This window comes from Nycticebus coucang, chromosome 2 (genome assembly GCF_027406575.1).
Source record: "Nycticebus coucang isolate mNycCou1 chromosome 2, mNycCou1.pri, whole genome shotgun sequence".
NCBI lineage: Eukaryota > Metazoa > Chordata > Mammalia > Primates > Lorisidae > Nycticebus > Nycticebus coucang.
This window is the reverse complement of record NC_069781.1, coordinates 174995939-175011884: the sequence shown is the minus strand read 5'-3', so window position 1 is coordinate 175011884 and position 15946 is coordinate 174995939.

The following is a 15946-nucleotide window of genomic DNA, read 5'->3' as shown; positions in this document are numbered from 1 at the left end:
TGGATGTTCTCCATAGGAAGGGCGTGGAATGGTGCCTTGCACAGGGATATAGCTTTGCTACTGATAACATCTGCAATATATGTTCTCATTAGGGGGGCGTCTATGGTTCTTGACACTTTAGGTATATTTTATAATCTGATTCTCAGGATAACCTCGGGAAATAAGAATCGCTATTCCCAGTTTACAGAAGAGGAAATTGAGTCTCACCATGGTGAACTGTCATGCTCAGGGATGTACACCAAGTACATGTGTTGTGGGGAGTTACAAGACTTGAGTCCAAATCTGTGCTCTTAACCACTTATCATGCACGTTTATTTGGATGGGTCAAACAAGTTCTGACCTTGACTGATGGTGCTTTCTGGTATTTTTGGATGCTCTGTGCTCTTTTCTTGGCCTCCTGGAGTCTCTGTCCCACCAAGACCCTTGCCTTGCTTCTGAGTGCTTCCCTTTGGCATTAAGGAAGCAAATCGACTTTGTAGTCAGCACACAGCACTTTTAAGGGAAAGTGTTTATCTTATGGTATATTAAAGGAAATATAATTACTCCCTCCAAGGGAGTCTTTTGGCTGTTTACAAACCTCATATTTTAATTGGTAGGCAGCTGATGATCACAACAACCCACAGGGAATATGGCACAATCTGTGTTGCTGGGGGAGGGATGCCCTCCTCTGCGTCCTGCGTACCAATATTGTTAAGTATTCCTGACTCCACTCATCTCTGATGGAATGTGGCAAGAGCCATACTGCATGGTATACTTCCAAATAAACACAATAAATCAATTTTTAATTTTTTAAATTGATTTCTTGGGCATTTGCTCATAACCTCAGTGGTGAAATTTCTTACATTGCAGAATTACATGAAATAGCGGCCACTGATGGTGAAACACAGTATTACAGCTGAGCTCTGTTAATGTGCAAATGGTCTGGGAAGGGGTGTGTGTGTGTAAGGAGGGAGAGGTCAGTACAGAGGACCAAATGAATATAAGAACCTCTCAAGGTATTGGCCATCTGAGGGAGTGTCACACAATACAATCTTAGTATGATTTTCTGAAATTGTTTTTCAACAGTTTGAAATGATTCAGTAATTTTCTAGAGAAACATATTGCTTGGAGCAGTCAAGGATATAGTCGTTATATCCTTTAGAAATGTTTATTCTTTACATAGTCTTCAGTACCATTAGCATCGTTCATTATACCTATGTTACATTATTTAATCTCCAAAATAATCCTTTGCCATAGGTACCATTATCCCCACTTTACAGAGGAGAAAACTTAATATGGACTGAGAAACTTGCCGGAGATTGTCTATGTAGTAAGGTGTAGAGTTGGGATTTGGAAGTTAGAGCCTTTTGACTCTGAAATATGGGTTTTTAACCACTGTGCTATAATGTCTTTTACTTTCTGGGTTACTCTTTCACTCCTAAAAACGCTGTAGAATAGGTCAGGAAGAAGGGGGAAAAGTTAGAAGCTAATTTGTGGAAAAAGTAAAAGATTCTGGCCAGAGAAAGATCTTAGCAAAATCCAGGGGCTTATATTAAAGAATGTGTGCCGTGATTTCCTACAGTTTCTGTTGATGCCATTTAAGAGATAATGGAACAGGGTGGTGCCTGTGGCTCAAAGGAGTAGCGCTGGCCCATATACCAGAGGTGGCAGGTTCAAACCCAGCCCTGGCCAAAAACTGCAAAAAAAAAAAAAAGATAACGGAACATAATTGCTATGAGCTCAACATAGTAATGTTGATCAGAGAAGTACTGGAGAGGCCAGCAGCTCATCCCGAAGGTGGTAGGATAAACTTCCTGTATGTACCCTGGTAGGGCCAGGTATAATGTGGTAAACTCTAGTTGTGTCAGAGGGGAAAAAGTGAACTGGTATTTATTCATCACCTTTTGAGTGCTTATCTTGTATTTTTGCTCAGTACTGGAGATAAAATGATTAATAAGACAAGCATATTATCAGTTTTCATGGACCAAGCAGCCTAATCCAGGAGGCACTTATTGGTTTAAGTTCAGTTGCCCACCTTTCTTTAATCAAAGATTTGAGTGCAAATGGTTTGTTGGAGAGGTGATCCCGGGAAGCACTGGAAGAGGTCTGTAGGAATAAGACAGGGAAGGGAAAGAAGTTAATGACAAGGTGCAATACCTAGCGGATTACCACTGCATACCTCAAGTTAAATCCTGCAGAGGAACTCTAGAAGACAGCGCAGAACACACCTCAAGAGGCCAGGTAAACTGAGTGCTTTCCCTTCCTCTCAGTCCTTTCTGGGAGTCACCAACCACCTGCCACTTGTTACCTGCTCTGCACATGGGCTGTTTGGGAATTGGCAGCTAGACAACGCTGCCTCAAAAGAGTTGCAAGTATTTACAGTTGGAAGAAACCATCGGGTCATTGCGTGTGGCAGCATTGAGCTCCAACAGAGTGTACGTGGGACACTGACCATCTCTGCTATAGATATTAAGAAAAAAAATAATAAAACACAGAAGTAATTAATCATTTGCCAGTTCAATAAGTGCTAAAAGGAGAAATACAAGTTGCTGTCTGGAGAGTCAGAAAGTCTTCTCTGTGAAAGCAATGGTAAAATCTTAGATTCAGCTACAGATAAGAAAAAATAATAAGAAGATGGAATAAATAGAAAGTGGCTTAAAGAAGATAGATACCTAAGATGGTATGTAGGCTCCACAGAATCATCAAGGATCAGTGCTCCTTCCAGCTCCATACTTGAATTTATGAAGGATCAGCCCTCATTTTCATGGTTCAAGATACAGCCATCACTCCAAGTTCTAGGTAGCAGGATGGAGATCAGCGGGCAGGGAAGAAAGATCCACATTTTTGCCTTAAGGACACATCAATAGTCACCATAATCCATCTACTTACCTCTTACTGGCCAAAGCCTAGTCACATGGCCACGCCACTGCAAAGGAGGCTGGGACCTGTAGTTTTTCTTTGTGAAGTGCCCAAGTCCCAGGTAAAAGGGAGGATTCCATAATTGAGGGGGAAAGGGAGAGATAACGTTAGGAGGTATAGCAGTATCTTCCACAGATGCCATTGAAAGACTTTAAACAAATTATTGGTAGACTGTGTGAACTATGGAGGTGAGTCCCTATTCCTCCCTATAGCACATGGCTATCCAAAGACCCCAGTCCCCAGGACTGAAAGCTGCCCTCTCATCAACTCCTAAGATAGGTTTCCACCCCACTGGATTGTCTCTCCCTAGACATTAAACTGAAATTTTATCATGGGAGTTAGCAGGAAAACCTTAACCAAAAGGAGCTGCTCATTAGGCCCTGAAAATATTTAGCTCTTTATTAACTGGATCCTGTATGAATAGGAGTAGAAAAATTTCATCTGCTCTTACTCTTTTTCCCCTAAGTAGCCATAATCCACAGAGAGATGCTTATCGATTGTTTTGTATCATTGGATAAACATAGGAGAAAATACCCGTGAAGGACTGAGGAAAGAATTTAAATCAAGTAATTTATGTTTTCGAAAGCTAAGTCATGCTACAAGGCAATTTCTGAATGATTTATTGTACTCTTGCCCGTGCATATTACCTAGATTTTTTCCCGTAGTGTGATGCTGTGTGATTTCTTGCATGAATCACCACGCAATAATGCTGTCTGCTTCTTCCAAATGCTGGGGAGAGCTGTGTGTTTTCCCCAAAGTACTTTGATATAGATCATTGTGAGTAATGGTAATGGGATAGGGATGTAAAATTCAGGTTCAGAAGTAAACAAAGCATTTACTCCTCAAATAGGGTCCAAGAGAGGCAAGAAAGGGGGAGAATTCCTCCCCGGCACCTTCCCCCCCCCCTCCTTACAAACCAAGAGAGCTTCATATTATAAATCAGGATGAATCAGCCCTCCCAGCTGGCTCTGCCTCTTATTTCCCTGATGTCTCTGGTTTGCACTAAGGGCTTATTTCCCTGAGAGTTTTGTTTCCTTTGTTATCATGTTGGCCCACATCCAGCTGGTTGGGGCTTTCTCTGAGTAATAACTCTGTGAGGCTGTAAGACCTTGTGGAAGCTCCAAATGCTTAGTATGAGCAGGGCACATTTTGCCTTTCCTGTTCTGAGGTTAGGAGGCTTAAAACCCAGGAAGTAGGGAAATGTTCTTCAGGGGCAGGAAACCTGCCCTATTCCTTGGAGTATGACCCTTCTCTTCATAGAGCTTTTTGGAGCGCTTTCTATAAAGTAAGTGGGCAAGAAATATCACCTATCAGCTCGCACCTGTGGCTGAAGCGGCTAAGGCACCAGCCACATACACCTGAGCTGGCGGGTTCAAATGCAGCCCGGGCCCGCCCAACAACGACAATTACAACCAAAAAAAAAAAAAAAGCCAGGCATTGTGGTGGGCGCCTGTAGTCCCAGCTACTTGGGAGGCGGAGGCAGGAGACTCGCTTTGCAATTTCCTTTGTCATACTAATATTTCAACAACTGTGCTTAATTTGAAAAGTTTTGAGTTCAAATCCAGCCTCTTCTGAGGTTTGTTGGGTGGAACAGTGGTTTCCTAGAATGCTGATTGATGCAGGGTACAAAGGGTTCCGTGATCAAATTACTCTGGGACCCTCTGACAAAACACCATTAAACAACTTTCCTCAATGCTGATTTAGAGTCTTGCGTTAACACAACTTTCACATCTTCAGAAGGGGATATATACTACAGCTTTGTTCATATTTACTGGGCTCCTAGCCCTTTCCCCTTCAAGGTCACAAGACCAGCATTCAGCAGGATATCTTTGAGGAAAAGCTGCTATAGATAAATCAGCGGATAATTATTTCTGAGCGTCTGCTCAGGGTTAGGCCCTAGGAAACATGATAAGAAAATGCCTGCTGTGACCCTGCTGCCTCAAGAACTGAGAAACCCAGAGTTTTGAGAAGATGAAACAATTGAAGTAGGCCTGGTGTGGGGCACAGTAGAGAGTGGTGAGGACTGTGGCACATAGGAATGCAGATGGCTTTCTAAAGGGTGTAGCATCCACTCCACTTTGCTCTGTCACTGCCATGGAAGAATGTGAGCTTGGGGCTGCCAGGTTTTCCAGATGCTCACAAGAAGCCGAAAGTCTGGATTTTTTTTTTTTTTTTTAACAGGGAATATACCAATTTTATAAAATCATGACAAATATTACATAGGATGAACAAAACATGTCTGTGAGCCAAGTATAGCCCCTGTGGCTACAATTTGCAATCTTTGCTTTAGGCCAGAGGTGATCTTGCCTCTTGGGGACAATCAGGGGTGATCTTGCCTCTTGGGGACATTTTTGGGTATTGTTGTAACCGGTGCTACAAGCATCTAATGGCCTCTAATGTTTAGCTGCAGCTAAACATCCAGGGCATAGGGCAGATTCCACAACAGAAAAATATCCAGCTTCCAAATGTCGATATTTCCAAAGTTGAAAAACCTTGCTCTAAACCGCGGAGCCTTAGATCCCAGGAGCAAGGGGGCCTGTGGTTTTGAATGGCTGCCTGTGTGACTTTGGAAATGTCCTTGTTCTGGTTGGTAAAATAAGGTCCTTGAACTAATTGATGCTCAGGGGACTTTTCAGCCCAGGGGCTGAGGTCTCATTAGTCATCTATGTTGGCAATGGCCTGGCAAAGGGCTCTCTCTACAGCAACGACATTGATCGGGAATGATAGCTATTGATGTGACAACACACACCAGGGGAATGTACCCAACCTGGAATGCTGTTTGTCCTTTTTGATGAGTTCAGAGCCTGTTTCATGCAGGTCTCAGTGCAGACACTTGAATAAATTTGAAGCTGATGTTAGAAGGCTGCTAAATCGTCCCAGGCAATTTTGTCTTAGAGACTATTCCTATTTTGTTGAGAGAAAAATCAAAGGACACACATTAATTTAATATTCCCCTGCCTTTCAGAATAAAGACAGCCTCTCAGATATTGATTTTGGGTTTTGGCATGGCAAATGGCTGTTTATCTAGTTTATCATGAGCAAAGTTGGGTTTATATCTTAAGGATTGAATTCAATCATGCCCATAGGAAGGCGGGCATCAGGATGAGGTATGGGGGAGAGGGGAGACTTTGACCAGGATAAACCTTGATGGAGGCACAGAAAGCACCTACATATGCAGGTACTAAAGCTTGGGGTCTCCAGTACCCCCAGCACACTGCTGCTAATGCCCTTCTCCAGGTGTTGTGAATCACTCAGCCTGCTGTTTCAGTTCATTCAGGATTCTGTGACAAAGTGCCACAAACACAGGGGCTAATAAAACACAGAAATTTATTTCTCACAGTTGTGGAGGCTGGAAGTCCAAGGATCAAGGTGCCAGAAGTCTTGATGTCTGGTGAGGGCCTGATTCCTGGTTCATAGCACAGTGCCTTCTGGCTGTGTCCTCCTAGGATGGAGAGGTGAGAGGTCTCCCTCAGATCTCTTTTATAAGAGCGTGGATCCCTCCTAACCCAATCATCTCCCAAAGGCCCCATCCTGAGCCTTGGCTAATACCATTACCTTGGGGTTGAGGGCGTCAACATTTGAATTTGGATGAGGAGGGGGATACGGCCATTCAGTCCATTGGAAAACCCTCCCCACCCCAATGCATGGTGACATTGCTTCTTTGCTCAACATGCTGCAGGGTTTCTCAAACAGGGGTCCATTTCTAGGGAGAAAGGGATTTCAGAAATCCTGGAGAGCTAGAGAGATGTTCTTCAGTGATTTCTGGACACTGACTCTGTCCTCCACTCCTGGTGATGTTACTGCTGAGATAATAAGGGGAGCCAGCTGTTGGCCACATTTGCTTTAATGCAGCACACAGACTGTTGGGGCAGTTCTTCTAGCATTGTGATACGAGCTTGAGGATATAAGAGCTGCAGCAAAGCTGTGTGGACAATGTCCCTTGCACCTGTGCTGCTGTTAGGGCCTGGGGTGGGGCAGAGGAACTGCACCAAAAACATGCTACTCCTGCCCCGTCTCTGGGTAGCAATTTCTCTTCCTATTATTTTCTGTTTCCTTAGTTTATTAAGTTGGGAAATCAATCTACTCATATGGAAGGTATATATGCAAATATAGGCAACCCCTGCTAATCCTTCCCACACCTGAAATGCTGCACATGGAGATCCGCTTTACCAGTGAAGGTGCAACGTTGCCTGGTGTGCAAACTTTGCAACTAGGATTCAAGGCCAAGTAGCTTGTTGGGGGGGAGGATTGCAGAAAATTCTGGTAGCGGAGAAGGGAAGTTAGGGAATGAAAAGACCTGGGAAAAGGATATACTTTTAAGCAAGTGGGCCCCTGAGGCTCATCCTCACTGGGAAATTCCAGAAGAGAGTGTAGAACACGTTTTTGAGTTATCCCAAATGGCCATTGATGAAGCTGAGATATTTATGCAGCTGGAATATTTGTCCTGGGTTGAGGACAGCTTTTAGGAGCATCAACTTTTCACAAGTTCTGGCTCTCTCTGCTTTCCAGCCAACCAGGCTCTCATAGCAAAAGTCCTCAGCCAGTGAGTGGCGGATCTGCCCAGTGAGCAGCTGGAGGGTTGTAGAGGTGAGTGAGGGGACATGGGTTGGGGAGGGATGATGCCTGCTGTAGCACGTTGATTTAAATTGTTATTATCATCATGCTACTTGTGGGACTGCAAGCCAATCGTAATGTCCTTATGTTGATTGCTCTTATAAATAACTCTAAAAAGCAAAATATGCTTACATTTTGCATTTCTAAAGCAGTAAAAAGCCCCAAGGCACAATAACAATAATAACATGATGTACAGTGTTTGGTCAGATAAAATCAAGGTTTGCAACACAAATATGGTACTGCCTACCAAGAAGCAGGTTACTTTGAATCCAACAAGCCCATCATATTTTGTGATAACTAGCCCCCTCCCCATTGCTTTTGCATCTTCTGGCTACTGAAAAAAATCCTGTAGTTATGAAGTCATTTGGTCTTTCTGTGACACATAAGTGCATCCTTTTGTATTGATTTTTCTTTTTTTATCATTCAAGGTTTTTACTTAAACTGGCTGACTTTATGGGCAGTGCCTGTGGCTCAGTAGGTAGGGTGCTGGCCCCATACACTGAGGGTGGTGGGTTCGAATCTGACCCTGGCCAAAATGCAACAAAAAAATAGCCATGCGTTGTGGCAGGTGCCTGTAGTCCCAGCTACTTGGGAGGCTGAGGCAAGAGAATCACCTAAGCCCAGGAGTTGGAGGTTGCTGTGAGCTGTGATGCTACAGCACTCTATCAAGAGCAATGAAGTGAGACTCTGTGTCTAAAAAAAAAAAAAAAAAGAACCAACTGGCTGACTTCACAAATTAAGGAGAAGAATTAGTTGAAAGAATGTTGAGTGAGTCACGTAGAAGTTTGTAGGTTCAGACATCCTACTGGAAGTCTGCACCTGTGCTCCTGGTAGCAGCCTTGGGGTGCCTACTGGAACAGCAGAGGATGAGAAAGAGCCAGGACCACAGCCAAAATCACATCTGTCTGGTAAGGATGCAGCTGTCATCATTCCTGCTAGTAGAGGACCTTTTTATTCGTGCCACTACCACTACCACTGAACTCCAGGTACTATTGCTGCTCCATTGCCCCTTTACTGCTAAAATCTTGACAGTGAGGTTGGGGGTAAAGCTGCAGCACAGCTTAAAACATGAGTCTGCACCCTAACTGGGAGAGAGGCTGGCAAAACAAACAACTGGTGTCCTCAATTCTGGAGGAGAATTCAGAGTTTTTTTACTTCTGGGGTTCAATGGCAGGGTATTCTCCAAGCATAGGAAGGAGGTTCAGATGCTGGGCAGCCAAAAAAGGAGGCTAATGTCCACTGAAGTCTTCCCTTTGTAAAAATTTTCCTTCTTAACATGTCACAAATAGGCTAAGGAAATTGTTTGGACAGGTTACAGTCCACTGAAAGTATTCTAAAAGATTACTGAAGTGGTCAAAGAAAAAAGGTTTTAAGGTTTCAGATAGGGAAATGAGAGGTACTGAGTACACAGGACGGTGCAGTCTTGTCTCTGTGTGCCTGTTACTGCATCTCATCCTGGAAGGCAGAACTAATGTCTTACACATCTCTTAATAGGTAAGAATAGGTGCCAAATGCATATGCTTAAAGGAGAGGAAAGAGATGGGAAAGAGGGAAGGAAACAGAATTTCTATTAAGTCTTCAGCTCCAGAATATGAATAGATTGGGGCATTGAGTTAATAGGAGCCAGAAGGCAATTTTTAGAATAGAGCAGCAATGAATTCTAAATTGGTGGGAGCAACGGGACCAAACAAAGGTATTTTGAAGCCTCTGCTACTAAGGAAAAACACATGGGTATAAAACCAAGGCATTTATAAGAATAGCAAATTTTCTACAGTGCAAAGCTCTAGGGGAATATTCAAGGGCAACCTTGCTTTCTATATTCCTTGCCCTGGAAATAAAATACAAAGGAAATTAACCAAGCACTCCCCACCCTTACCCACACCCCCGGGGTAGCAGCTGCCTTAGTTAACACATTAGAGCTTCTTGGGGGAGAGGGGAGAGGATCAAGAAGATTTTATAATTTTTAATAAAAAATTGTGGGGTTCCAGGTAAATTTATTTTATCAACTTTTTTCCAATTAAGTAAAAATAAAACGATTCCCATAAGAAGAATATTGGAACAGATGGGCAGCATAATCTATTTGAGTTTTTTTGTTTGTTTGTTTCCATCTGTATTTTGGGGCATCTGGGTATTAACTTGGGATTTCACGGAAAGGCATATGCTCAGAAGTGAAAGTCATTTGCAGATGGACACAGCTCAGTTGAGAAGACCATCCCCATTCATGGAAGAGGCCCAAGACAATCAAGACAGGGCAGTGATTCAAGAAGGTTCCAGTTGGTGAGCAAGAAGGGTCTGAAAAAATAAGCTTAAATAAATGAGAATTTAAATGCTGACTTTCCTTATTTTGCCAGTTACAGCCCCATTTTGCTCTTATGGGGTGAAGTTCCTTCGTGGAGGGTTTTTGCAGGTGTAAAGTGATTACAAACGCAGTAGATGAAACAGAAGCCTTAAAAACATAAAACTTTCCACTCAGCAATTCCCTTTTTAGAAAGATACTCTCAGAAAAATAACTAAAGATGTGTGCAAAAATTTCAGCTCCAAGTGTTTGCATGGCAGCGTTAATTAAAATACCGCAAACCTGAGCATCTAAATTTATCACAATAGGAGTCAGGATAAGAGATTTATTTATTTTTTAATATCTATACAATTGAAAACCATGGGAACTTTGAAAATATTATAATATCAATGGAAGACTATTTTAAGCAGACAAAGAAAGCATTGTAATAATACAGTCTCATCTTTGAGATACACCCCCACACGCATATGTCCTGAGTGTTGAAGAAGATTTAGAAAGATCAACATCTTAATGGCTATTGTCTCTGGGTGATGTTTTGATGGGGGTCCTGAAAATTGTATTCATCTTGCATTTCTGTATTTTATAATTTGTCTGCCATTAACATACATATAATTAAAAATGTTTAAATGACCATGTTTTAAGGAAAAAAATCATTTTCAGCTTTGTTCTTCCTTTCTAGCTCTGTTGATAGGAAAAACAAGATGTAAATTTTTAAGTAGGCGAATAGCTGTGTGCTTTTTGATGTTTTTATATACATCATCTCGTGAATCGACACGATATCACATGAAGGAGAAAGTCCTTTTATCTTAATTTTACTCCTTTTGACAAGAAGGTAGGGGTAGAGGAATCACGCATTGTAAGTGAAAAAGGTAGGTTCAACCCAGGTTAGAAGGTTTCAAAACCCTTATTATTGTCACTACCTGGGCTGTCACCCAGGTCCCAAAGGATCTTTCAGAAGACCTTTTTATCTGTGCGTTTCATTTCTCAGAGTCTTGGTCCTCAAATTGGGGGTCTTTGGAAGACCTTCACGTGTGCCCTCCTAAGTTTTAGAGACCTATTATTTTACATTCTGCTATCCTGGTGGGATAGGGGATCAGCACAGGTGTTTCCCTATTTTTTTTATGGCTGAAGGCTGTTAGTAGGTTACATTTTATTCGGAGAAACAAATGTGATATTTCTTGTACCTGTGTATTAGAGTTAGCGTCATTCCTCCTCGCCATATTCTGTCTGATTTGATTCTTACAGAAGATGTTCATTCAGCTTTATAAGTTTCAAATCTAAGATCCAGAGAGGCTAAGCTTCTTGCCCAAGACCATACAGCATGGAAATGACAAAAGTGGAATTTGTACCCTACGTCTGACTCCAAATTCACCAGTTCACCTTTTCAAAGAGTAGCACTTCTCAAAATAATGAAACCCACAGTGAGTTCCTAGTCCCAGCAATCACACTTCTTCAGAGAGTTAAAAAATATACGTCGGCATATTTTGTTCTTTCTGTTCAAACTCAACAGAGAGAAGTCCAATGCATTATGTGCTTTATAGTCTGTACAAGCAAATCTAAGTATCCAGGAGTGTTTTAGAGCAAGCGGATGAAGCAGTCATGGGTATTTATTTGGCATGTCTTGTGAATTACACAATTCAATTTCACCTCTTGGATCGGAAAGGGGACATTCATTCCAAATGGGAGGAAAAACAAAGAGAATTTCCAGAAGGGCTATAAGGTGAATTCATTAGATTGACTATCAATATGGCATTTATGTTTTCATTACTGTCTTTGGTTAAAAGTAAAAGGAAACCTTTAACAATGAGATTAAAGAAAAAGCGAGGTGGTGTCTGGGAATAAGCCCAGGGTGGATGGGAAGCAGAGCAGGGAAAAATGCCTGGAATCCAGGCTGACATCTCTTCGGTCTCCCCAGGGTGGTGTGGTGTTCTGTCTCTGCTTGTCTCTGAAAATCTACCTTTTTCTTCCCCTTTTTCTTGGTTTGTCTGGCCATCAGCATGTCTCCCCTTGGTTTCTTTCATGGATAAGAAGGGAAGTTCATTAACCATGTGAATGAAAGTAGGGGAGTCTAGTAGGAAATGAAGACTCTGAAAGGCACTTTTTCCTCCAAAGTGACCTTCCAGTGGGTACAGAGTAGGCTCTATATTGGTGGAGGCTTGAAGGAGATCATGGGACAGGTGGAAGCCTAGAGGTTCAGAGAAGGTAGATTTGCAAATCACCTTAGGTCATACGCTTCTAAGAGGCAGATTTGAACCAGCTCTCTGTGATGGGCTGGGTGTGGTGCCTCAGGCCTGTAATCCTAGCACTCTGGGACGCCAAGGCACATGGATTGCTTGAGCTCAGGAGTTGGAGACCAGCCTGAGCAAGAGCAAGACCCTTGCTTGTGGGTCTTGCTAAAAATAGGTGGGTGTTGTGGCAGATGCTTCTGGTCCCAGCTACTTGGGAGACTGAGGAAAGAGGATCATTTGAGCCCAAGAGTTTGAGCTTGCTGTGAGCTGTGACACCACACCACTCTACCAAGGGTGACAAAGTGAGACTGTCTCAAAAAACATAAGTAAATAAATAAATAAAATAAAAATAAAACCATCACACTAGGACTTCAGAACAGAAAGGACTTTCCTTTCTCTAACTCCTTCGGAGGTTGTTAGGAACGTCATATGAGGTAAATAGATGCTAATAATGTTTTGGAAATTCAAGAGTACCCACCAGATAGGAAACGTCTGTAGCTACCAAACCCACCACGTGGCATGCGCTGCCTACCGTAGCAGAACCCAGGTTGGCCCAGCAAGTGAGGCTGAGTTGTGCAAAGGCAGAGGTGGATCTTGTCTTGATTGAAATGATTGATAATTCAGTCATATGGGGGTGGGGGTGGGGGTGGGGTTTAGCATCAAATTTGATGTTTAAGAATAATGCTAAATAATTAGACTGTTACTTATCTTAAATACTAAAGCTCGATGCCCTTAAACATTTTGCATCTGCGGTGAGGGCCTCCCTTTCCTGGCCCTGCTTAATAGCAGGGTTTACTGAAGTGAAGTTTGGTGACACATCCGAGCCGTGAGCACAGTCATTTTAGGTGGCACATTGCCATGATATTAAATAACACCGTTCCTTCCATGAGGAAGTTCTTTTTCCTTTTTCAAAAATTCTTTTCCATACCTTCCTCCCAAGTGAAGGAGAAACCATCATGTTGGGTGCTAGCAAATATTTGACACATCTCTGCCACTCATTAATGGAGTCTTTGAATAGTAAGAAATTAGATTTTAAGCCGGAAGCCTCAGAAGGCTTTGAGGAGTCTTCAGTTTGCCCTCCAGGTCTGCTGCCTTCCTTTTTCCAACTGTTCAGTGCCTGGAAGGCTGGTCTCCATGGCAACCATTGGACCAGGTCAACAAGCTCACTTGCCCCCTAGTTTCTGGATTGTTCTAATAATCAGCAATACCAGCAAGCAATAAGTAGATGAGAGGAGAAGAGAGTTGAGAATTTTTAGTTCTCCATCTCATTCCCTGTCCAGTTTGGTTACATTCTTGTAAGGGAGGTTGCAACTCCCTCCAGGCCACCCTCTGCAGGTATGTCCCCATGTTTTCCCCTCCTTCCCGTCTACGGTAGGGTTGCCAGAAAAATACAGAATATTCCGTCAAATTTGAATTTCAGATAAATGATAAAATCTTGTTTTTAGTATAAAAAGGTACCTTGTATTTCTATGCATGGGATATAATTATACTAAGAATTGCTTCATGTTTTCTGAAACTCAAATTTGGACATCCTGTATCTTTGTTTGTAAAATATGGCAAACCTGGCCTTATAAGTAATTGCTCCCTACTCCTCACAGCCTCTTATTAGTCTCCCTTAACCCTACCCACTCCTCTGTTAAAGAGTCTCGGGATCAAATTCTCCTCCATTTCCCTATCTGAAGGTATCATCTATTTTCAGATGAGTCTTGCCCTTGAACTAAGTAGCCACCAATACTCTCTCTGGCTAGAATTGAATGATGTTGTTTTGTTTCCCATTTTCAGTGTATCTTTTCTTTGTGGCAGGCCTTTTAAAATCATTGCATTTCAGTGTGGAAGTAATAGAGGTGGAACATAGTTATGGCAGAAGGTGAAGAGAGGGTTCCCAAGTGGACTGGTTTTTGAGAAACAGAGACAAAAACTGTGGCCTCTAGAGTCAGACCAGCTCTGGTTCAAATCCCAGCACCTGCACCCAGAGTTGTTGCAAAGATCGAAGGAGATTGGGAATGCAAGGCCCTCAGCGGGGTTGTGGTATGTCCCTACTTGTGAGCACACACATGCCATCACCCAGCCCGGGTGGTGACAGTGGTGAAGTGACTCACCCAAGGGCATGTGGCGAATATGAGAGAACTCAGGGTCCAGTGTGGGAACTTAGGCCCAATGCCCAGTGGGAGGATCACAGGCTCCATTGCTATGTGTACAGAGCAATTTCCACATCAGCTCTAGCCCTGCTCGTGGCCCTGCAGGCCATCTGGGAGAGTGGTCCATTCTGGGGACACTAGTGTTTTAGAAGGCTACAAGCCAGGACTTTGAGTCTGGTCAGGTTGGTATTTGAGAGGGAATTCACTAGTAAATGAAGAAATGAGTAAAGGAATGAATTCAGGGAGGTGTGAAGTGGGTCTCCACCTGCCAAAACCCAGCCAAGTGCCCCGCCCCCATGCCTTGTGGCACTTCCCACCAGCTCACTTTCACTTCTGTGGCATCTTTTCTGCTCCTGGGACCCACCTCGGATTTAGCCTAGCCTGAGCCCCTCAGCCCTCTGCAGTGTTGGTTCACCTCCTTCTGGTCTTCACCCATACTCATCAAGAATCTACTACTATGTGCAAAGCATGTCATTACCCGCAGAGACAGTACCCAAGGATGACCAAGAAGGACAGGGATCTATGAGCCACCTACACTGCCATGGACAGCCTGGGGACCTCGCACACAGACCCTTTCCTTCCACCTCACAGTGGTTCTGAGATGAGGAAAGTGCCCTTACCAAGGGCGTTACCAACCAGCGCACTGGCCTGCTATCACCGACCCTCACAACTGCTTTAGGAAGAAGATACTGCTCATTGTTTTCTAAACAATGAGGCAGGTGCTGAGGCTTAGCAAGGTTGGTGACATGCCTAAAATCACACAGATGCTACGTGCTAGAATTAAAAGCCAGCACTGCTGTCCCAGATCCTGGTCTCTTAACATGAGGATCCCATGGGACACAGTGATGAAGAAGTGTACTCCACAGCTGTGAGAGGTGGAGCGGGGTTTGCATCCATCCATGCTCTTTCCTCTATACAATTATGGATCTCTAGGAATTTAGTGTGTTGGGATCTTGGAACCTCCATTTCTACTGAATTAAAGTACCATGAATGTGGGAGTGGGGGAAGGGAGGAGGAAGGGCCAGATTAAAGGTTGTTGTAACAGGTGTTTATAGAGCAGGCACTGTAGAAGGATGGCCTGGATTGGACGAGAGGGTCCCATGGAGCAGGCATTGTAGGGAAAGGGACAGTGTGAACAAAGACCAATGGTGAGGAGGGCAGTGTGGGCACAGAACTGAAGAACAATCTGGATTGCCTGGTGCTCCCTGTGCGTGCTGATCTTGGCTGGCTCTGCAGGTGGGGCTTCTGGTGTGTGTTAACTGGGGCCCCATCTGGAAGATATTCCTTCTGTATTGAACTCTGGATATCTTTCTATTGCCACCTGTCACATAAATCTTCTGCCCCTTTCCCCTTAATGAGCAAAGGGCTTGCCAGGAAACCCAAAAGCAGGTAGACGTTGCATAAATGGAGACTTAAATTTTTCCAGCCAAGAAAACTTTCCAGAAAATATTTCTGTCTTTCCTACCTAGGGAGTGGTAGGAATGGGCTTCTGAGTCCTGGCCCTGACATCCCAAGAAAGTGCCCTTGGAAGGGACAAACCTATGCTGGAAGGTACACATCAGTTAGGGGACCAGACAGCTGCACTGGCTTTGTTGGAAAGAAATAAGATTTATCTATTTATCTATATTTTTTGGCATAACGCCCTGTTGTGTCAGGTCCTTTTTTTTTTTTTCTGGAGCAAAGAACCTTGTGACTTTCATATTTGCCCTCTCTGATGAAAGAACAAAGCTAAGGACTTGGCATTTTTTTCAACCTCTCTGCAAAGGTGGCCT